At 44.8% G+C, this 24,832-nt stretch overlaps 1 protein-coding gene and 1 pseudogene across 7 annotated transcripts in view; both read right to left on the bottom strand.

The window, feature by feature from the left end:
• Positions 1-24,832, bottom strand: part of PALM2AKAP2 (PALM2 and AKAP2 fusion) — a 502,216-nt gene that overhangs the window by 96,296 nt on the left and 381,088 nt on the right. Inside the window, exon 1 of one of the 7 annotated variants that reach the window (XM_036854505.1) lies at positions 11,821-11,979. The exons of the other annotated variants lie outside the window; for them this stretch is intronic. The gene's annotated coding sequence lies outside the window, so the exon portion shown is untranslated. Of the gene's footprint in view, positions 1-11,820; positions 11,980-24,832 lie in introns of those variants that run through there. 7 annotated transcript variants of the gene reach the window in all.
• LOC118897567 lies at positions 7,232-7,329 on the bottom strand (annotated as a pseudogene).

The following is a 24,832-nucleotide window of genomic DNA, read 5'->3' as shown; positions in this document are numbered from 1 at the left end:
ACCCACCAATGGAGGATTCAAATCTACTGCTCTCCTTTAGCTTTCAAAAGATAGTTTTTCATAAACTTTTTTTTTTTGATGGTGATGTTTATTTTCTATTTCTGTCATTTGGATTTATCTTTTGACTGTTTTTAATAAAAGTCAATATTGGTACAAATGAAATAAAATTCCCGTGTGGACGACTATGCTTTATCGTGGTAAAATATACAAACATAAAATTCAGCATTTTAACCATTTTCAAGGGTACAGTTCAGGGGCATTAAGTATACTCACATTGTCTGCTACCATCACCACCATCCATCCAGAGAACTCTTTTCATTTTGCAAAACTGAAACTGTACCCATTTAACACTAACTCCCCATTCCTCCCTCCCCCCAGCCCCTGGCAACCACCACTCTAGTCCATGAATATTACTGAGATCTTAATAATGTCTTCTCCTTTTACGTTCTCTCCTCCTTCCTCCCCCTTAGGCAGGCAGGCAGCCAGCAGGATGCTTGCTTTGGAGATCTGATGTCAAGGAGTCAAGGTTCTTCCTAGCTTTTGTAAAAATCTAAGCTATAGACAAGATTATGCAAGGCATTCTAGAAAGCGTCCTTCCATCCTCTACCTCTGGGTGTTTTACTCTGTTCCCCGGAAGCTCCTAGTAGAGCTGGCAAGACTTCAGAGAGGAGAGACTCCAGGCTCCAGGTTCCCAGATTTGCCAAGGATTCCCGGGCTCCATCCCATGCCTGTGTGGAACAGCCGAGAGCCTCAAACTTGCCCACGTGGACAGAAACAGTCAAAGCAATATAGACACGTGACTGGAAATCACAACTAAAACCGGTGTCGAGACGTGTCTAGATGGCCCTTTTCCTAAAACCTTAGACCTTGGATGCAATCATAAGGTGGGCGTTTTCCCAAAATAACTGAGGTTAAATTTTCTGTAAGCTGGACAGATGGAAGGCTTGGAGACAAAATTAAGTTAATTTACGTAAGTTATAAAATGCTATGTTTTTTGCAAGCCTTTGCTTATGGACTGAGATTCATACCCTCAACCGCAGTAGGAGAGGGCAAGTTTAGTTTGTCTTAAGTACAAAGAAGGCAGAATAAGGATGGTAAAGATTAAGAGACTGTGTATAAAAGCCAGACTACAAGGATTCAAATTCTGACTGTGCCACTAGATATATGCCCTTGTCTTAAACCACTGTGCTCAGTTTTTTCATCTGTAACAAAAATTTATAATACTGGTATCTTCCCAACAGGAGGATGTTATGAGGGTTAAAGATGGCGATACATATGTGGCACTTGGAAGAGGGCCTGATTTTCAATAAATATTCATTATCAGAAGCATCTTAAACCCCCTTTAATCTCCCAGTATCTGCACTTATGGAAGATTCAACTCACTGAAGAAATATGAAAATCTGAGCTTTTTCAAAATTATGCTCTTTTGAAAGAAGCTTCTTCCCAATTTGTGTATGAAAATGGGCCCATGTTAAAGGTTCAAGGTTTTATTCAATTGTACACATATTGAATTATGTCTTCCTCTGTTCATGTAAACTCTGCCCTTGGTTTGGAGCCATTCTTCATAAAGCCCCAGTAATTGTTACTCTGTATGTGTCCAAGGATTTGCAGTAGTCAGTTGTGTAATGATTCTTACTAGCATTCTTCCAGGCCAATTTTGAAAGGCATAATTTGTGGCCAAAAGAATTTAGTGGATCTTTCAAAAGATGGCATACATTATCAAGCCCAAGAGGACCCTTGAGGCGTTCATGAGATGTGACAACACACTTAGAGGGTGTGGGCTGAAGACAGGAGGGGTACCTCGGGGGACAAAGTCCTCTAAGCTTTTCTTCCTTTCATTTATTTATTTATTTATTTATTTTGGCCGCACTGCGCGGCATCTGGGATCCTAGTTCCCCCACCAGGGATTGAACCTGTGCCCCCTGCAGTGGAAGTGCAGAGTTTTAACCACTGGACCACCAGGAAAGTCCTATTCCTCTCATTTATACACCTTTAGGACTGATATTAAAGACAAAATTGTTTCTAATACTGATTTCCCAACTATTTTCTCAAAACAATTACTAGGAATCAGTTGCCAGATGTCAAATCTCCCCCTTTTTGTGACATAACCAATAATCCTCCGTAGCAATTGATCTCCTGTTCTCTGATTTCCACTATTCCCCAGAACTCCCCATTGCCCAATTTAAAGCCCTCTGGAGCAGATCAGCTGGTCTGCTGGAAAAACACAGGCTTCCCAGTGCTGGGAAGATTCATTCCACTCTGGCCAGAAGCCCAGCACTCCAGCTTCATCTGCCCTGGCCTCTGGCTCCAAATGCTGGAGCTGGACGTTCTGTGTAGCTTGCCGTCACTCTCCAAGGCGTCCCCTTTCATTTGCAAAGGATCATGAGAGTTATGAAAAGAAGGTACACAGAAGTTGCGAAGAGATTTTCTTCTCCTTGGGATGCCTTGGTGATAAATCCAAAACTTGCTGAGAACAATCTACTTCAATGACAATGTTCATTTAAAAGTATAGGAAAATGATCGTTATAATATCAACAGTGAAAGAAAGCTGGAAAACACACTAGAACCAAGAAAGAATTCTGTTTTCCAACTCTAGAGCTGGAGAAAAAGCAAGTTTTAATCAGAGTAGAACAAGAAAGTAGGTAGAGGTGTTTGCAGCCATTCTGAAGGAGATAAATGACAAGGGTTCTTTATAGGATAGAATTTCAGTTCAAAACTTTTCCCTCCCTTAATATACACTGGACATCCTGGTTTCACTTCCCAGTCGTGATTCAGGTTGATTTTCAGCTCACAAACGGAAGACAGAGAGAAAAGGAGGGAAGGAGGCAGAGGGGATGGAGGGGAGAGAGTTCCAGATGTTCTAGGCCAGAATCTAGAGAGAGAGAGAGAGAAGGGGCAGGGAGAGAGGAGAGGTGTTTGTCAGTGGAAGTGCTGGAATTAGAGGAGCTGAGTGAGAAAAAGGGGAGATGAGTAGATCCCAGGGGCAGGCAGGGAGGCAAGGTGGTAGGAAAGAGGCTTTGCTTCCCTTCACCAATCTTGTGTTTATTCCCTTTCCTCCCCCAGCCTCCAGGTATCACAGCTGACCCAACACAGCTTGCTTGGAGGCTGAGAAATAGGACAGAGGCCTGGGCAAATTTGGGGAGTAAAACAAACAAAAGGTATTGTTGCCAGGCAGGACTGGACCGGGGGGTTGGGGGGGGGGGAATGACCCCCAGTGGGGGGCACTCAGTACACGCTCAGAAACATTTCTGCAACACCCTGGGTACCAGAGCCAGACACTCTCATAACCCTAACAGAAATCTATCAGGCTGCAATTTCAGCTCTTTTACTCTTTTCAAGTCCCAGTAAAGAGAATCACATTTGCATAGCAAAATGCAATCAACATCATCTAAGTTACACTTGCTAGAGAGCTGCACGCATCCGAAGCTATGGAAACATATCTACAGGATGTGAATCCCAGATATGGACGACTAGATCGGGGTTTCTCAGCATCAGCACTGTGGACATTCGGGGCAAGATAATTCTTTGTTGCGAGGGGAGGGGGGCATCCTGTGCATTTTAAGATGCTCAGCTGGATGCTGCTAGATTCTATTGATAGTTGCACCCATCCCCCCTCCCAGACAGACCAATCCCTCAAGTCAGTCTGCCGATCGCAGTCCTGAGGTTTGGCTAGTTTCCTCCGTGGTATCTGCCAGACCTTCGCCCTCCAAGTCCCGGGTAGTAGAGCTTCTCACACCGTACTGTGCATACAAGTCCCTAGGGATTTTGTTACAAATGCAGATTCCGACTCAGCAGCTCTGGAATGGGGCTCAGGATTCTCTAGTTTCAACGAAGCCCCTGGGTGATGGTGATGCTAATGCCGCAGGCCCTCAGACCACACTCTCAGCACCAGGGCCCTTGGAGTCGCACAGCTTGGCTGGTTACCTGGCAACCTCCCGGCGCCTCAGCATCCCCATTTGAAAAATGGTGGTGATTGCGAGCATTAGTTTGAAAAATGGTGGTGATTGCGAGCATTAGGTAAGACGCTGAAGATAAAGCAACCAGTCTGGTGTCTGGCGCTCAGAAAATGTTAATTCCCTCCCCTTTTCCTCTTAGCTCCTCCCAGCACCAAGCCTAGAAACCTCAAGGTCAAGCCATCCCTGAGGATTACAGGAAATTCCCTAGAAGAAAAAAACTCAATTCCATTCTGAGTGGTGGTTGGAGAAGGAGGGATTTCTTCCCTTTCCTTTCTTCTAGTTTATACTCTCTCTGTTGCTTACACCATAACATCTGTCATCCTTTGGAGGCTGTGAATTGTTTTGGTAATGAAGCATATGATGAAAAGAATATTTTAAAACAATGTACACATTGTGATTTCATGCAAAAGCAATGCCTCCCACTCTCCGGGTCCACCTCCATGATGCATTTAACACTGATTTAAACTTTTCTCAAAAGGAAAAATGATCTCAAACAGGAATAATCTCAAGGGCTTTGGGTCGGATCTCAATTTCCAAAACAGTTCCTTCATATTCCTCCCCAAATGAATGAATTCTACTCATCTGGAATTGTGTCCGGGGAGAATCCTTGTTATCCTTTGCAAGGATAAAATGTTCTAATGCAAAAATACTAATTTGCCAGGCTAAATATAGCCTTGGGATCACACAGCACATGACACATAGACTGATTTTAACACACATACAGAGAGAGCTTTTGAATTCAGGGTTGTGTAGTACTTGATTTTTCTAGAATATTAAGTAAGATGTATTCCTTTGGGAAAATCACTCTCTCCCCATACCCACCCCCCCCCACGAAAAGTGCTCAACAATGGTGTCTTTTTCCATTTGTAGGCTGTATCCGAAAAAATGTATGTGAGGCATTGCTCCAAACAAAGTAAGTTTCTGCATGATTCCACTGTGCAAATGTCGTCATGAGAATAGAAGTCGAGACAGTCAGCTGCACTGGGAGAGGGGCAGCAAGCCGGCAGTTAATCGCCTACAGGAAAGTGTGGTTTGGCCTTCCTCCACCTTCACCCAGGTGCGGGGCTCAGGCGGCCCTGGCAGAGCTCTGCATTCGAGGCTGGTCAGGCTGGGTGGGAAGAAAGGCATCTGAGGGTCGGGGCTTCCCCCAGAGTCTGCAGGGCTGGTCTCTGCTGCAGAAAGCGCTAGCTCAGTCCAAGGCCCACAGAATCATCACAAACACCCTGGGAAAAGCCATGGGGATGGCCGGGATGGCCACCTAAGGAACCCCTCTCTCTTCACAGAACCTGGAGTGGTGTGGGTACCAGTTCCACGCACACACTCTTCCTTCTAACCGACAAAAGACAGTAACCCTGGAAGGTCTGGCAAATTCTCCTCTAAATCTCACCAACCCAGGGCGCTCTAAGGCCTGTGGGGTAACGTCCAGTCCAGCACCCTTTGACAACCCAGGAAAAACTGCTCTAGTGTCACTGTTTATCCTTGCTTTGCACAGTAATAATCCTTTTCAAGGCTTCCTCGCTAAAGCATACGCAGAGCAAGAAAAAACACCCTTGTGTAGTTCAAAGAGAGGTTAATAGTTCTGGACCGCCACTGATATACACTGACTCGACTGCTCGCCAATCATACGTAGCAGATAAGGACTCTGGGTGCTCCACAGGGCAGACCGTGCAAGTAGAATTCACAGACCTGTTGACAGAGCACCAGGACTGCCACCATCACCTGGTCTTGGCATCACCAGTAAAACCAGTTTAAAAGGCAGTATCCAGGCTCCTCCCACGTGGGTGATGCCGACAGTCTGTACCATATGGACACTGTCTGCCCCTCTATGGACACTGGGGTGATGCATCACATGTCCAGATAGGCTGCTCAAGTGAACAGGCCAATTCCCAGGAAATCGGGTCTTCATGCAGGGCTGAGGCCCTTAAACAGAGTACAGACACTGGAGAGTCACCGGCCCTGAGTTGGACAGTTCCCCCTCTGGAGACGTTCTGAGCGGGGACTTCCCTCCAGCAGACAGTGATTAAAAAGAAAACTTCACAGGGGCATCACAAACTGGGTTAGGTGCTGCAGTGTTCTGCTTTTTCAGCCATGCTGTTTGTGAATCCCCAACTGCTTTTTCTAACCGACTCACTTCCTTAAACGTACCGGCTCACCGTAATCCAGGGGTGGCACCATGAATTTGGTGGCCAGGTTTGGACCAAGGGTGGAGGTTACACCTTCTATATGTGTTTGTTAAAAAGAATGATTTGTAGCACTTAAGAATTAACTCAAGATAATGCTTCTGGTGTGCCCACCTCACCTGGCTGCTACATAATCATCCATCCAAGCAGCCAACTCTACTGCAAATCTGTGAGAAGTTCCATGATAAGACAAAAAGGACTGAATTCACTACGCTTCTCAGGCTCTTCTGAAAACCTTTTTTATTTTAACCCTCATGGCAAATCTTTACTTAATACATTCATCCATGTTCCTGCCTTATGACAGAGTAAACTCATGAAAGCTGGCAAAGAAGCTTGCAGTAGTTCGTGAAGGGGAATCCCAGTGACCCCCATCCTACTGCCGGTCACTGAGTGAGCTTAAAGCCCAGGATGAGGGTCCTGAAAATTTGGGTCCATTTTCCCATTGAGAAGCAATTTCTGACCTACTCGAAGCATCAGGAGAGAGCAAGTAAAGAAGACTGGAAGAAGCCTTGATACAACAGTGCAAGTGTTCTGGGGTAAGGGGAAGAGAAGGATGTCAGCCAGGTTCCCCAAGTCAAAAGGAGGCTGTTGGGTGGGCGTGGAGGTCAGGCCTGGAGAACCTCTGTGCCCAAAGCTTCTGGATCTGATCTGGTGTAAAGGATGAACAATTGATGTGCCACACAATTGCTGGAATTTTTAAAATTAACTTTAAAAACTGTTTACTTATTTGCATCTGCCATAAAGATGAAAGATGTTGGTTAATTTAAGAAAACAACCAATTTGGGGAAGAATACATGTTCAAGGTGCTTCCATACCTATCTCATTTAAGTTTTGAAGTAGGTAAGTTTTGGTATCCCCATTTTTAATTTTTATTTATTTATTTATTTTTTAAAAAAAATTTTTATTGGAGTATAGTTGATTTAAAGTGCTACATTAGTTTCTGCTGTACAGCAAAGTGAATCAGCTATACATATACATATATCCACTTTTTTACATTCTTTTCCCATATAGGTCATTGCAGAGTATTGAGTAAGTTCCCTGTGATATACAGTAGGTCCCTATTAGTTATCTATTTTATATATAGTAGTGTGTATAAAAAATATGGAACACTTCATGAATTTGCATGTCATCCTTGTGCAGGGGCCACGCTAATCTCTGTATCCCATTTTTTATAGATGAAGGAACTAAGACTCAGTTTATGTGACATGCTGTAGATCTTACAGAGAATTTGGCCAACACACTAATGAGTTCGGGCCCTGCCATGGCTCTGGATAACTGGGGCGTTAGTTATAGTATCTGTGTATTTGGCTCTGCTCACCCCCATCTGCTCCAATCAAGCATCCAACCGACCACAAAGTCCCTGAAAAGGGGGCTTCAGAGGACAGTGTCACCCCCACCAAGTTCTACAGCTCTCTCCCCTTCCTTGGCATTCACACCATGACTCCCTCAACTCGGACATGTATCCTCCCAAGACAAACAAACAAACAAACCCACTTGAGGGAAGCTCTATCATTTCATCCCCATCCCTATCCTCTTCCTGAATAAGGAAACCCTCAGCATTCTACCTCCAAAGGGTACCTTTTCCAGTTGCAGGGCCCATGCAGTCTTTCTGAGACTCCAACCAAGAAAGGAACAAATGCCACTTACATGTTCCTTGATCCTACTCAAACGTGTCCCCCCAAGGCCTGGTAGCACTGGTGCTCCTAGATTTGAGAGAGAAGTACCAAAGGGAAAAAGAGGTGAATGGGCCCAAGGATGCTCTCAGCCCCTCCGCCCATGCTGTCTGTCCTCTTCTGCACCTCCTCAATCTCTGAATTCACTTCAAAAGGAAAAAAGAACCTCTGGCTGAACCCCGGAGAAAGCGCATCCTGTTTTACTGTAGGAAGAAGGCAAGGTCTTGATTAACTCATTTTTCTGGCGCTCATCTTTCATCTTTCAGAGACTGGGGCAAAGAACAGATATAACATTTATATTGGGATTTTAGTTTTCTCAAAAGCCAGCCTCCAGAGTCTGTACTGGACTAGGTTTGGCGATTACACTTCTACACTTCTAAAAATTACAATCTGTATCTACGCTAACATCACGCTGAGACTACAAAATCCTGAACGGTCAATGGAAGGACAACAGTACATTCACCACGGTAAACTCACTAAGGCAAGAAGTAGTCAAGGCGGGGTAGTCATTTATTACATCTTAGAAACATCTTCATCAACAACAGTTGAAATAAATGTTTAATGTTAAGTTACTGAAATTATTAGAGCACTCCATTTCTTAAGTATTCTAATTAATCAAGTCCTACTTAAATCACACAAACATACTGTACAATTTTCTTTTTGAGCCAAATACAGGTTTGTCCCACTATCTGAAAGTAGACCACTCCTATGAAACCTTTGGTAAGCTGAACTGGCATGAAGCAAAGAGTATTCCCGCTTCACGTTACAGCAGGCACTTCAATTTTACGAAAGACTACATAAGCTCGATAACAGCTTTTTCATAGAAGTGAAAATCTTTTTTGGATTTCTTTTGGTTAGCGAAATGTAGATCTTGAGTAAAAGCTAAGGGGCACTAATGTGAACTTTCAGAAAGTGGGGGAAACCTGTAGTGGATGTTCCTGTTACAACAGAGGTGATTTCAACTTTTCTATAATAATATATTCCTGGAAAATGTGTTTGAAGGGCATATGTCCAAAATTTAACAGCAGTCATATATCCTTAGAAGGTGATTATCTAACAAAGATATTTCTCCCTCCCCCTCCCCCCACCCCCCCCCACCCCCGTGATGGCTCATGGACGCACTGTCTCCCTCAGGCCCAAGCCACCCAATGTGCTGCTCCTGGATGAGGCTGGTGCTAGTGCAGGGCCCTGAAGCTTAAGCTTTTTTAGCATCACAGCAAATCTGTCTCCGGGTGTCAAGTTTGCACAGTACCAAAAAAATGATGCAATCTTCTAGCAAAACTTACTAACATTGTTGAACCTGATAAGTATATTCATCAATTACTTGAAATTTCCAATAGTTTACACAGGATGCCTGACCAATAATCTAAGCAAATGGTGACTCAGGATCAAGGGACAGCCATTCCAGAGGCTAATTCATGAGAGATCATACCAGTGCTGAGAAATGTATAAAATTAAAAAATGAAACTGGTTTTCAGAAGTCAATTTTCAACATGCTCCTGTTTGAATCATTAAAATCCCTCAGCACAACCCCCGTCCAAATTCAATTGCATTTTTATTTGAAACATTTCTCATTTTCCTAATATGTAGAGACTTGTGATGACAACCTTGATAGAAATCTAGGACATGGGTGTTTTAAGAGCCCACCAACTCTATAAAGACAGCAGAATCTAGCCAATAATTATAATAATTAATTAGAAAGTCCAGGGTGTTAGCATTTTAAAAGCAACAGTTAATATGCAATTTCTATATTAAAATACTGAAAGGTTTAGAAATAAAACAACCAGTGGATCATTTTCCCCTCACTTGACAACTAAATTAAGACAACCTCTTCCACTTTATCAGCCAGAGATCCTGAGCTAGTGAGCCACTTACGAAAGTGAAATAAATTCTGACAACACTACCCTGAACTCCGCAGGCAGGAAGCTGTTTCAACTGTCATGCCAGAACTATGAGATAATGGGTATTTCAAAATGTTTGTCCCATCTCAAAACCCAGTCTCACACTAGCATCTTGGCATCCCAGAAAGAAGTTGAAAATGAACTCTACTGCCAGAGAAGCATCTTAACACTTAACTGCCCAGTCTGTTAGGTAAGGGATCTGGAGACCCAAGGTGTGTATTACTTTCGTTTCTTCTGGCTCATGACTAATTTTATTGGTGCAGCTCAAAATAACTGCAGGGCCTACAAGACCCATGGTGTGCCCACTCAAAGGAGAAGATGCCCTTTAAGCAAAGAGCCTATATCAAAACTGGAGAGGAGAGAGCCGGCATCGGACAGCCGTTTAGAGGTGCTTTAGGGCAAGTTTCAATTCTTAAAAGGCTTTATGTTTAAAGAAGCAATGAACTCCTTACTAAATATGCCTCATTTCTAGACCTGTTACTCTGAAATTTTATTGATCAAAGTTGAGGAGGCTGCCAGCAGGAAGAGAGTGTTTAATTAAATTGCGAACATTTCCAGGAAGAAAAGTGTGATGCTTAAATTAACTCTCTTCAATTAGAACAAAGCCAAGGAAACAAATCCCGTGGGATTACACTGGTGAGTGGTGGGTTTGTCCTAATTCAGCCTCCAGGTGCCTGTGACAGGTGATAAGAGGGAAGAGCACTTCCTCTGAGAAGTTGTTTGCAGACTGAGGGATATACTATATGGAGAGACGTGTGTGTGTGTGTGTGTGTGTGTGTGTGTGTGTGTGTGTGTTCTTTTCAAAGGTAAATATGTGTGTGTGTTGGGGGGGTGGTTTTAGGTGCTGCGCCTAAAACTGCTACAGGGAAGGGTAGACATCTGCCAAACCACTACTGCCCCACACGGGAAACCCGGTCTGGGGAAATAATCCACCATCTCTCTACATGAGTCACTTCCCTCCCAGATGGGTCCTTCTGCGGATCAGGGAGAGATCCCCAATGCTGGCCGTCTCGCATCCGTCCAGGGAAACTCAGAAACCAGCTTGCGGGTCCCGCTCCCGCGGGTCCACCCTCCGCCTCGCTCCCCACCGCCTGCACCCGCCGCTTCGCCTTCCGCCCTCACCGGCCACTAACCCCACCGCTCCCCGGCCCGCCTCGCCTCCCTCCGCGGCTCCCGGACAGCCCGCTCTCCCGGACCTCCGTTCAGTCCCCTGTTCTCCACTACGATTCTCTAGAATTTCTCAGGGCCGCCAGTATCTCCTAGCTCCTATCCGGGGAGGCGCGTCGCCTCCACCGCGATGCCAGAACACTTGCCCCAGCGCTCACCACCACGATCCGCGCCCTCGACTCCCCACAGGGTCCCCACAAAGGGGCCAAAGAGACCTACCCTCCGGCTTTATCCAGGATAAAACACCAGATCCTAATAGCTGGGGTCCCAGCCTCAGGCCGAACTTCCAGGCTCAGCTCGGACCCGGTTCCCCCTCCCTCCGCGCGCAGAAGGGCTGCTCCCTCCTCCTGCAGCGTCTCCCCAGACCCCATTCCAAAAGGTTCCAGCTGCCTGAGAACCCGGCCCTCCTCGGCCTCAGTCTCCCTGCAAAGCTTCTGATTTCTGAAAACGCCCCCAGCGCTACCATCAAAGGAGTCAGGACGCGCGCCTTCCTCTCCAGCTGGAACCGCTGGCTCCATCCACCGCGGCTCCCAGATCTGGAGAGGCGGCTACCGACCTTTGATTTTTCTCTGCTTTTCCTGTACAGCCCGACTCTGTGTGTGTTTGGCAGAGGGGGTGGGAGGGAGGTGGTATTCCTAAGTTTAGTTTTTAAAGCATATATAAGTGAGTAAGTATTGAATAAAGCAGCCAAAAGCTGGCCCTCCCCCAAACCTAGGAATTCAAAGCCACAGGGTCACAGCCCTTTCCAGCCAGGCCCCCGCCCCGCACACGCTCCACTAGGCAAGGACCATAAAAGCCCTTTAAAGTCCGCGGTGCATCAAAGGGCTCCCAAGGGACCAATCCTTCCCGAGCCACCCTCTTCCCGCGTCCGAGGCCCCAACACCAGGAGGGGCCCCCAGGGACTTGGTGTCCTGGGTCGCCGTGCCTGAGCTTGGACACCCACCTCTGGGCGCCGGACGGGGGCGCTGTCCTCGGCCTCCGATCTTGCGCGGCGCGGCCACTACCTCCTCCTCGGGGCGTCGGGGAGACTCCGCGGAAAGGCGTTCGGCAGGCCACGGCTGGGGCGAGCGCATCTGCCGAGAGCCGCGGCCGTTCTGCGCGCTGGAGCCACGGGAGCGCCGCCCGCCTGCTCCCGGAGCCCGCCCCTTCCCCGCCCCCTTCCCAGCGCCTGGGGCAGAGGTCTGCCCCTCCGCTTCCACATCCCCTCCCCAACCACTCACACCTTCTGTCTGTGGCTTTGGCGAAATCTTGGCACACACCGAGAAACCAAGAAATGAGTGAATGGATAGATTGGAGGGATGGAGGGATGGGGCAAGTGAAGCCAAGTATTTCCTAACTGGGGAGAGGGCTCTGTGTCTGGGTTACGTGGACCTGTGTTAGCGCACGTGTGGCCGTGTCGGCGTGCGTGCATCTGGACGTGTGCGTTGGTGTATACGTACGTGCATATGAGTGTATATGGAAGTGTGTGGCTGCGTGTGCGCCCTCACAAGGCCGGCACCGCTGAGTTCCTATCCGAGGGGTCGAGTTCCCCATCCCTTACCGGCACCAAGACCGTGTCCGGGTAAGCAGGACCGCTGCGAGCCGGTGGGAGACGCGTCTATGTGACGCGGGCGGCGGCGCGGTGTGTTTTGGGCCTCTCCCTGATGTGGTCCAGAGGCTGAGGTGCGGACAGGGATGCTTCTGGTTCACTGGCTCGCCAGAGCCTTCATGCTGCCCTCCCTGTTGTGGCAGCTGGTGGCCTGGTGTCAGAGCGCGTGTGTTAAGAAAGCCAGCGGTGGGGAAGGAGGCAGCTGATACACCGCGTGGGGCTGGATCCGGCGGGTGGCCAGCCATCCCCCACTCCCAAGCTGTCTGAAATTTCAGCTTGTAATCCCCTCCCCCACCATGAATATTTAAATAATGTTAATGACCCTCTGAAGACAGACCTTCTAGAAATCCTGAGAGGACACACACAGAAACACCTCACACAGAAAACAGTATTTTTAAAACCAAGGTGTTCTCTGCAGAGGAAATAGAATATAAACATGATATGTAGTCAGATTTCTTGAATTCAACTTTCCACTAGGCATGATCAAGGTTTTCATTTCCCAGTGGTTCTCCCTCCCCACCTCTGCAAGTCAGAGCCCCTTACTCCCCTAGTTTCCATCCTCTGTTGGCCTGCTTTTTTTCTGAACCGCTGGCCAAAATCCCGGGATCCTCTTCTGAGAATCGATTCTGCCTGCCACACACGGCAGGGAAAGACAACTGCCAGGGACCTTGATTTCCCATACAAGAAACGATAACATGGGGACCTGTCCAGAAAGCCTGTCCAGCTAAAGACATTAAAAATAGCATCAACCCCGGAAAAGGCTTCTTTACTGTCTGAAGGTTTATTCACACCATCACGGAAAGGGAGGTGGAGATGCAGTGAAGGCTACAATGGAGACCTCAGCGGTTCTCCTCAGGGTTCCTGAAAATCTATAGGCTTCTTTTTCTTGGCATTTAGGAATTGTTTCACCAGCCTTTTTGCATGTTTGTCTCTTACACTATTGAATTTCAACAGAATTTACTGACCAGTGGCTGGAGATTACAGAGTTTTAGCCTCAGTCAATCCCTTTCTTTCCTTTTCTTTTCTTTTCTTTCTTCCTTTCCTCCTTCCTTCCTTCCTTTCTCTCTTTCTTTCAGCTCTTCATGGCACTAATCTGAGTTAAATATTTGGGTGCCCTACATTGTGCTCTATTTTTAACATTTTAATAGCATGTGAAAACTCACATTGAAATGAGCATGTTTGGGGACACATTTATTTATATGGACCATAGACTCTTCAAGGAAAAATTCTAAACTTACAGCAGAGGTGAGATTTTTATAAACAGTATTAGGGCAAGTGCATCATCACTCTTTCTTCCTATATTCCAGTCAAACATTTACCAGTCAAATTTGTTTCTTTATTAGAAATAGTACAGCAATTCTGAATTCTTTCCTAAAGCAATGTCAGTGTTAATATGACTGTAATATTATTTTTAAATATGAATTAATTAATGCTAATTTTCTGTTAATTTTAAAGTTCTGGCATATTCTACAGAAAACTATTGGGAATATTAATTTAGGAAAAGTACAAGTTCAATAGATATTAATTTACAAGAACATTTCCTTTTCTTTCATCTTATAAGATGTTAAAGAGGAAGCCATGATTAAGCTACACTTTTTTAATATGAAAGGCTTGGTACATACCAGGGATCAGAAATATTTGTTTAATTTGTTCAATGAAATCAATGCAAGGGTATGAACATCTGCATGTGAAAGTAAAAACTGTTTTAAATTAACATTTATTTTCCCCTAGGTCAGCGGTTCTCAACCAAGGGTGATTTGATGCTTCCCCCACCCCCACCCTCCGCCCACCCAGACATTTTGGCAATGACTGAAGACATTTTTGATTGTCATATTGTCATAATGGGGGTGGGGTGCTACTGACATCTAATGGTTAGAGGCCAGGGATGTTGCTAAATATCCTGAAGGGTATGGTACAGTCCCACAACAACAAAGGATCGTTGTATCCCAAATGTCAAGAGTCCCGACGTTGAGATATCTTGCCCTGGACCCAAAGCCAGGACTAAGGACCACAGATATCAGGACCATGTCTGCATTTATTAAAAATGCAAATTCCTGGGCTCCACCTTTACCTACTAAGTCAGAATCTCTGGCGGCAGGACCAGGGAAACTGTTTTAACAGCTCCTAGGTGATTCTTAAGAACATGAAAGTATAAGAAACACTGGAGGGCTTCCCTGGTGGCGCAGTGGTTAAGAATCCGCCTGCCAATGCAGGGGACACGGGTTTGAACCCTGGACCGGGAAGATCCCACATGCCGCGGAGCAACTAGGCCCGTGCGCCACAACTACTGAGCCTGCGCTCTAGAGCCCGTGAGCTACAACTACGGAATCCTATGCGCCTAGAGCCCGTGCTCCGCAACAAGAGAAGCCACCACAGTGAGAAGCCCGCGAACCACAACAAAGAGTAGCCCCCCGCTCACCGCAACTAGAGAAAGCCCGCGCACAGCAACAAAGACCCAATGAAGCCAAAAATAAATAAATAAATAAAATAAATTAAAAAAGAAACACTGGAGATGGGAAAGGCTGGCTTCTTACCCAGTGCATGCTTATGGGCTCATCACACTGTATGTGCCTTAACATGATAATGGTTATTAGAGCTGAGAATATTTTATGAAATATATACGCTCCTTGCTCCATGTAAGAAGCACTTATGAAGCAAATAAAGGGCTACTGATTCTGTGAAGACAAACAAACATAGCTGGGATATGAAAATGTTAAACACTCCCTACACCATTTAGGACACAACACCTTCTATGGAAATGTTGCTTGGCAAGAGGGGAGGTCATGATTTTTTTTTCCCTATGGCCTAAGTGTACATTTTTGCTTATGTTGCCTGTGCCATGCTGCCTGCCCATTTTAAATGGTGCCCCTGAGCAAGAGTGGCCTCCAGGGGACACAAGAAATAGAATGTACTTACTAGAGAAACACCAGAAGTAAAGGTTGGGTTTCTGGGAAAGAAGTCAGCCTAGACACAGACTGACAGAGCCTCTTCTTCCTCCCCAAGCTTAGAGAAGAATAGAAGCTGAAAGAAAGACCCATGAGTTGCTCAGAGAGCTGATCTGAAAACCCAAAGAAGGGGCCAAGACTGGTCAATCATAAAGAATTTGCCATTTCTTCCTTCTGGCAAGGAGGAAGACCAAAAAGCATCAGCTGGGTATACTCCTCAAGTACTAAATGTGTCCTACAGAAAATAAAGGCTTGCTAGAAAAAAAGAGTAAGAATAAGATGGAAAAGCAAAGAAAACCAGCACTGAAAAGGCTGGCCCCCCTCAAACCAATAGCCGTAGATCTGTTGGGCTTTCCCAGCAAGTACCAGGTAAAGTCATTGAAAAGTTAGGAACAATCCCAATCCCAAGGGCATCCCCATGGGACCAGATGCACCACTGCAAATCTAAGAGAAGAAACAAACGGGGAAATATTTGCAACATATATAACAATGGGTTACTATCTCTAATATGCAAAGAGTTCTTACAAATCAATATGAAAATTGAAGAAAATTACCAACTATCTAACTGAAAAAAAACAAACCAGTCATTTATAGATAAGTAAGTATAACTGGCCATTGAACTTAGGAAAAGATGCCAAAACTCTTTCTCATTAAAAAAAAAATGCAAGTGAAAATACTGGAATAATATATTTTGCCTATGATATCAGTAAATACATAACATACAAATATTATCTATTATTGGTGACAGAATGATGAAAATTAAGTATTGTACACTGTTGAAGGGAATATAAACTGATGTTAATAAATTGGTAAATTCATTAGACAATTTGGTGATATCTCTTAAAATTAAAAAGAATGCTTATACACTTGAATTTGCAATTCACTTTTGGAATTCGGAAGCTTATAAGATCTGTGAGTCAGAAGAAGATTGAAGTGGTAGGGAGGAGTCAGTGAATAAGAAATTCCTGATCACAGAAGTGGCCAAAATAAAGAGACTATTTAATATAAACTTTTAAAATTGCTTGCTGTGTAATGTTGTGATGTAAGTACTTCTGGTAACCCCTAGACCTCTGATAACAGTATTTGTTCGGAGAACCAAAGGCAAGGGGCTAATATATGGCTTGGTGCAGACTGGATATCACGCAAGAAGGATGTGAGATTGAGAATTCAGACAAGATGGGAAACCAGAACAAGAAGCGACCAGGAGAACTAATTCCATCCCACCGGAGTTAACCACTTGAGTTAAAAATCCATAAAAAGAGTGGGGTGGGCACTGGACCACCTCTAACACTTTGTGGGTAAGGGTCCAAGTAATTTTAATTTAATGATTATAAAAGGAATAATTTTCCCCTGAAGGCTGTGGGACTTGGGATAGCCAGCCAACAAACTCCTAGGATGCACACAGATCTTTGGCTTATTTTCTAATTCTGATAGTGGTTTTACCCTATTCATCTGGATGTTTTGTTTGTTTATGGATTTCCCACTTAAGACATTTCTCCACTGATCTCTGATTCTTACAAAAGGGCAAAAATGTCATCTCTAGATAATTGTAAGCAATGATGCTTACATCCTTGGCTTTTCCATAGAAGAGATATTTCATCCATAGACTGTTTTAACCATCAACTTTCTGAATGAATGCACAACATATAAGACAGGATATGGACTGTTTGTTCTGACTTATAGTTGTTTTATCAAATTAAAAACACTCTTCTCAAAACCATCTCTTCTCTAGTGTCAAGTCTGGTTTCTGAGTGATGGTCAGCTCTTAAAACTTTGAATATCAGTGTTTCCCAAGCTAGCCCACATTGAGAGTAGCTGGAAAACTGGAAAAAAAAAAAAATCAAAAAACAAAAAGCCTGGGTTAATTTCCCTAGACGATCTGGGGCTCAGGAATCTGTATTTGTTCAAGCTTCTCACATGATTCTATGACACAGCCTGGTCTGGGACCCACGTGGGGTGGACACAATTATCTTTAGGCAGGGGAAGGAGAGAGCAAGTGAACACAGAGACAGGGATGGCTGTCACATGAGAACACTTGGCTCTTGGACCATGTTTACTCCAGTTCTTGGCCTAGTTTGTGGTTGCCTGCCTTTCCTTCATTTCCTCTCCAGGATCTCCAGCTTCCTGTGCCCGAGTAAGTTCCTTTCCAGCCTGTTCCACATATATTTCCTTTCCCTGCATCCTCACACTTGGCCTCTCCTTTGCCAAATCCTCTAACACAAGGAAATGGTGACCTGATGACATTCACCCCAATGATTGAGACTCTTTTTTCAAAAGACTTTTAAAAATACTCCAAAGAAACATTCTGAAACCCAAGCAACTTTTGCCCATCTAACTGCTTTCATTTTGTCCCACATTATAGCTGGACTGTGCCTTCTCTACATTGACAAAGGGACATTGTGCATCCAGATTGCCCCTTGTAATATACATTTAAAGGGTACCATTATAAAGTGCAAGTCATACAGTGTTCCAGACTAAAATCATCAATGAAATGCAGCAACATGGAAGCTGCTTGTTGGAAAGGATGCAGAAAAAAGCTACATGTGCAGGGGAAAGGCAGGGTGGGGAAGGGAGAGAGAGCACAGACGGCAGAGTCCCCCTGTGAGGGAAGCAAGAAGGCACAGATGGCCACGTGGGACCACTGTGGGCCCCACCTTCCTCTTTACAGAGGCCGCAAAGCTTAAGTGTTAATGACAAGAATGTACTCATGTAATACTTTGGTAATTAACAACAAAGCCCGGAGGCTCAAGTTCTTTGTTTCTTGGCTGAGAATTTTATCTCATTCAACAACTGAAGCATTTAAAAAATCTAGTAAACACTCTGGAGTTCATGCCCTAATGGAGACACAGTGTAGAACAAGGTGCTTTTAAGGCACTGCCTCACAAACACAAAGTCTGCTAAATATACTCGGAATGTACAGGAAGGGACACAGCGTGTTCACAGACACGACGATGGGAGCAGTGCCCCCAGTGCGGAAGGCAGTTTCTGTTGAGTAAATCCAGTGAATTTGCTTCTCATTAGCGATCCGTGTTTTATTTTATTTATTTATTTATTTTTGGCTGCACCACGAGGCTTGCGGGACCTTAGTTCCCCTGACCAGGGATGGAACCCGGGGCCTCAGCAGTGAAAGCGCCGAGTCCTAACCACTGGACGGCCAGGGAATTCCCAGAGATCTGTGTTTTAAATACAAAACTACCATTCTTTCTGGTGGTACTTAATTCCTTTTCAGTTTAGGTAACATGAGAATGATTTTTTAGTTTTTAAAAAATGGGACCGTAACATTTTCCCTGTCATGCTCAAGTGTTTTCCTCAGAACTCTTAATTACAGGCTGTTAATTTATGGAAAGAACCATAAGGATTTTCAGTACTATTAGGGGAAACTTGATTTTAAACTTTAATAATTCTGATCATCAGAGAGGGGTGGGCTTTGCAGTAAGTAGTCTCTGACTTACTGGTCAAGTGTTTTAATATTGTGCACAACCCAACAAGACAATAGGCTTTTTCCTTCTACGATATTGAATATATTAAATTACTTATCCAGGCGTGAAGGTAAGTTCACTGAATATGATGGGGGAATACTCTGAAGGCAGTCTGAGTTTATCTACACAGAGTAAGCTAATTACTTACCTAAGTAACAATGAAGATTATAAAATGTTAAGACCATTTAGATATGGAGAATAATAATGGCTTCTTCTACAGCATATTAAAAGCTTCTGTTGGGAGGGGACCATGACCTATATAAAATCACTTTAGAAACCATAACAGCTTATGATAGTCAACTAAAGCATAAAAACCCACATAATCTGTGAAGAGCCTCCAACTCCTCAAGTAAAGACCTTTGCCTTCTCTCCTGCTTCTTTTCCTTCTCCCTCTCCTCCTTTCTCTCGTCTTTTTTTTTAATTGTTTTATTGGCGTATAGTTGATTTACAATGTTGTGTTAGTTTCTGCTGTACAACAAAGTGAATCAGCCATATGTATACATATATCCACTCTCATCTAGACTCCATTCCGATATAGGTCATTACAGAGCACCGAATAGAGTTCCCTGTATACAGTAAGTTCTTATTAGTTATCTTTTATATATCGTAATGTGTATATGTCAATCCCAATCTCCCTCCTTTATCTTCTTTTCCCCTTCCTTCCTTCCTTCCTCCCTTCCCTCCCTCCCTGCTTTCCTTCCTCCCTTCCTTCCTAGTTCCTTTTCTTTTTAGACCACAGCATAGTAAATTTTAGGAGCAGGCACTGCAAACTCAAATACCTTCCAAAGCCAGACTATCAGAAATAGTTTGTGACTCCTGTGAAGGACTGCTAATTAATTTATAGACTGACCGAGATAAGATAGGCCAGCACGAAGAGAGAACTGTGTGTTTAGACAGATGGCTGCCACTGCTTCTGTTTTATATCAGGCATTTTCTTAACTTGCTTGGGATGAGTGAGGGCATATCCAAATGTCAGATAAATGAGAATTAGAGCTAGGAGGCACATTACGTCACCCCAGCCACGTTCCTCATTTTACAGTATAGCAAAGTGTCAGTGAAATCCAGGGTCTCTGGAGCTAAAGACCAGGGTTCGAATCCTGGTCTGTCAGTTATTAGCTGTGTGACCTTCAGAAAGTTGCTCAGCGTCTCCATCTCTCCGAATCCTCACCTATAAAAGGCAGATCATGAGAACATCTACCTGCAGTGTCACATCTACAATATGACTGTTGTGAGTGTAAAATGAGACCATCCATGTAAAGCTGTAAGCCCAAGGCCAGCTACAATGTTAGTTGTTATCAGTGAAAGCAACTGAATCCTAGAAGGGGGATGGGACTTACACAAAACCACCAGGCAAAACTGGGCCAAGGTCAGGACTCAGACTCAGGCCTGCTCACTCTTAGGTCAGGGCTAATTTCTTTGCTATAAGCTTGCTTTCTTTGGTATTTTTGTTATTTCTAAAGAAAACAATAAACAACAATTACATGGCATGATGAGTGAAAGCTCTGGTTAATTTGGTTTTAAGGCCAGAGTCATATCTATGACCCACCTCTGGCCAGACAAGTGCAGAAGCACTGGTTACCATCAGTATAGGCAGGATGGTTGTGCTGTCAGTATGGTTACGTGCCCACCATCTCTATCACAATATCCTAGAAATATTTCCCTCTCAGCCTTTTGCCTTGGAGTTTTGCTTTGAGTTCTGTTAAAGTCTCCAGCCCGTTCTCAATATTCTGGAATATTCTGCAGACAGAGGATGCTGCCACAGACCTGCATATCAGAGAGGGGAAGTGAAGCCTTCATGCTGACACGCGTGTGTGCTGTGGTTTGCGGCCACTCTCTGGAGGGGGTCCCTGCCAGGCACTGTATCCAGAGTGCTTGGTTCCCACAAGATGGGGGGACCATCTTACCCCAGGGCAGGGCCCTGCCAGGGAGAAATGAGCCCCCACTGCTCCCCTCCCCTTCCAGCCTTAGCTCTACCTTCTGCTTTCATTTTCTCTGGGTCGGTATCACTCAGTTGGCCCTGGATCCACCAGTTATTTTGCCATTCTAGTCACATTCTGCTCTTTACCTAGAAAACCCTTCTTACCAGTCAAGGCCTATTTGACTCCCCTGCTTCAAGCCTGCCCCCAAGGCTGCTGTTTCCAAGGGCTCCATCCACAACCTTCTTCCCCCATTGCCATTATCCTGACCCTCCCCTTGACAGAGACACTCTATCCAGGGCAGCCTAGAGTCTTACCTTGGGTTCAGCATCTTCCCTTGAACACCCATCAAACACACATGCTCCAACCCAACTCCTTACTAGCCTCCCCTCACTCATCTGCCCTGTATTTCCTGACTCAAGGGTCCCACAATCCCCGTGGTCACTTGCCCTCTTCCTCACTGTGGTCAAGATACTGTGGTCCCTGTTACTGTCCCCACTGCCCCTTCATAGGTCACTCCTTCTTTCCCACCTGGCCTATTCAATGGCCTCTTAGCAGATCTCCCTGCCCTTGGCCTCTCCCCCATCCTGGCCGCCTTTCACAATGCATCTGAGTTAGCGTCCCAAACCGGTCTCCAATGACTCCTCTTGCCAAGATGGACATTCCCTGTCAATCACTCATCCACTCAACAGGTATTTATTAAGATTCTCCCATGTGTGAGGCCCCATTGTAGGTGCCAGGGATGTGGCAGTGAACAAAGCCAAGTGCTTTCTCTCATCCTCAAGCCCCTGGGCCTGGAGGTGGGATGGGTGTTCTTGCTCGTTACTGCTTCTTCCAGACTACTGTCCTCCTTTCTCAGTAAAATCCCCCTCCCTCATTACCTGAAGATTTTAGCATCTGTCACTCTCTCCAACATTCTGATTATAAGTCTTAATGATTATAACACCCATGTAGATAAGTCTTTGAATATCCTGGCCTCTTAAGTTTTTTAAATTTTTAAAAATAACTATCATTGGGACTTCCCTGGTGGTCCAGTTGTTAAGACTCCAAGCTTCCACTGCCGGGGTCACGGGTTCGATCCCTGGTGGGGGAACTAAGATCCTGCATGCCGCGAGGTGCAGCCAAAAAAAACCATAAATAAATAAATAATAAATTTAAAAAAATAATTATTATTGTCTTCCTACTTCAGCCATCCAGTTCCATGGTCCCATCCTAGACCTTGTAATTACCAATAACCGTGCACCTTTCATAATCTCAGTTTCAAACATCCTATTCTCTAACCACCACTCTTTCCTTTTTTAAAATTAATTAATTAATTTATTTATTTATTTTTGGCTACATTGGGTCTTCGTTGCTGCGCAGGGGCTTTCTCTAGTTGCCGCGAGTGGGAGCTACTCTTCCTTGCAGTGTGCGGGCTTCTCATTGCGGTGGCTTCTCTTGTTGCGGAGCATGGGATCTAGGCGTGTGGGCTTCAGTAGTTGTGGCTCGCAGGCTTAGTAGTTGTGGTGTACGGGCTTCGTTGCTCTGAGGCATGTGATATCTTCCCAGGCCAGGGCTCAAAACCATGTCCCTTGAATTGGCAGGCGGATGCTTAACCACTGCGCCACCAGGGAAATCCCACACCCTTTCTACTACTATGCCAACTCCAATAATTCTCCAACTCCATGACCAGGGCTAATCCAATGATTCCATTAAGCATCACCGTTCCTCATCCCTCCTGGTCTCATTCTTTCTGTAGCTTAGATTCCATGGTCCATCCCTTGTGTATGCTCTCAACTCCTTTGTCTGTCTCTCCCTTTGCCATAGTCACCCTGTAATCAGTAACCCCAGATCAATCCAACTCTTTGTCCGTTCCACATCTGCATTCACACACTGACATGATTAGAGAAATACATACAGCCCCCTGGCCAGTTTCACTTTAAATTGATGACTGCTTCCTTTAAGTGGTGCCTGGAGATGCTATTTACATTTCCCCAGTCCATTCATTCCCCTACTCTTGCGATGACTAGGTACACCTTCTCCTTTTCCCTTATATACTTCTTGCTCCACGTCACTCTCATCTGATGTCCTGGCTTCCCATCTCACTGAGTAAGAAGAGGCAATGAGAAGATGGCCTTCCCTCTTGTGACTGTGAGCACATGCCCCTGACCCTAGCTAAGGCCATCTCCTCCATTTGCACTGGATCCCGTCCCTTCTTACCTGTTCCAGGACATTACTCCCCCAACTGTACCCTCTCTTGCAACATAAATTTTCTCTCACCTCATAAGGTCTACTGTGATCTCTCCCACTTTAAAAACAAACAAACAAAAAAAAACAAAAAAAACCTTCTCTTAACCCTACAGCCTTCTGCAGCTACCACCTCAATTTTCTATTCCCCCTTAGATCAAACATATTTAAAAGAGAGAGTTCTACTTATTGTCTCCATTTCCTGCCCCCATCACCCCCATTCTTTCTTTTGTCCTCGTTGCCCCACCGACAGAGCATTGGTCACAGTCAACATGACCTCTCCAGGCTGCCAAACCCAATGATCATTTCTCAGAACTCATCTTACTCGACCTTGCAGCAGGATTTGACACAGATGTTCGGTCACTCCTTTTTGAACTACTTCCTTCATTTGGCTTCCCAAATACTCCTCTCTCCTGGTTCCTCACAGACCTCACTAGCTATTCTTTCTTGGTCTCCTTTTTTTTCCTCATCTGCCAAATCTTTAATATAGGCTGATCCAGGACTAGGGCCTCAACTCCTTCTTTCCTTCTATCCCTCTGTGATCTCATCCTGTCTTGTGGCTATGTACTGATGAGTCCCAGATTTCTATCTCAGCCTGCCCTCTGCCTGGAACTCCAGACTCACACCTGACCTCTCCACTTGGATGACTAGAAGGCATCTTAAACTTAACAAGTGCCCAGAAAATTCTTAATTTCCTCCCCAAATCTGCTCCTCCCATAGTCTTGCCCACCTGATTAAAGACAGACTCCATTCTTCTAGCCATAACCGTGTCACTCCCATCTGACAATATTCTGATTTATTTTTCTCCAAAGCACTTATCATTGTCTTTCATATAATATACCTGCTTGTTTCTTTGTTTCTTGTCTATCTCCTCTTACTAAAAAGTAACCTACATGCATACAGGATTATAGTCTCTTTAGTTAATTTCTAGATGCCCATAGCTTGGCATAGAGTAGGTGTTAATTAAAATTTTTTGAATAAATGAAAAATTGTGTTCATGGAGCTTACATCCTAATACAGTGTGAAGAATGGGGAAGGATGAAAAAAACCAGCAAGGGAGAAGAATGCCAGATAATATGAAATAAGATAACAGGATAGAAAATCAAAGGTCAATTGAATTAACCCATGTAGCTATTAGAAATATATTATTGTCAGGAGGTGTTAATTGTTATAAAGAAAAATAAGGCAGGGGAAAGGGATGCCATTGATGGCACTGGGGAGTGGGTACTATTTTATACAGTATGGTCAAGAAGAGACTCCTTAATGAGGTGACATTTGAGCAGAGAACTGCAAAAAGGAGTGAGCCATGAGATATTGAAGGGAAAAGCATTTCAGCACAGGTAACAGCAGCTGTGGCAACACTGATCAACCGTGTGTGGAGCAGCCAGGAGGCCTTCACAGCTGAGGAGGGGTAGATGAGGGGAGGGTGGAAGTGAGTGAGCTCAGAAAGGAAACAGGCCAGGCCAGGTCATGAGGACCCCACAAGCCTCGATAAGTATTTTGGATTCTTTTTTTCTTGAATAAGATGTGAAGCCACTCATTTATTTTAAGCAGATAAATGACTTAAGTTGTTTTAAAGATCACTGTGGCTGCTACTATATAAGGTCTGTACTACAGGCGGGAAAAGGAGTAGCCAGGAGACCACTTAGAAGCTATTGTAGTAATCCTGGCAAGAGGTGACAATAGCTTAAATTAGGATGGTCATGGTACAGTGGTGATAGTAATGGTGGAATCAGATTCTAGACATAATTGGAAGAAGAAGATGCACCAGGCACATGGCAGGAAGCATCGCACTTAGAAG

This window comes from Balaenoptera musculus, chromosome 6, assembly GCF_009873245.2.
Source record: "Balaenoptera musculus isolate JJ_BM4_2016_0621 chromosome 6, mBalMus1.pri.v3, whole genome shotgun sequence".
In the NCBI taxonomy this organism is placed as follows: Eukaryota; Metazoa; Chordata; class Mammalia; order Artiodactyla; family Balaenopteridae; genus Balaenoptera; species Balaenoptera musculus.
Note: the sequence above shows the minus strand (reverse complement) of the source record. Positions and strands in the feature narration are given on the sequence as shown.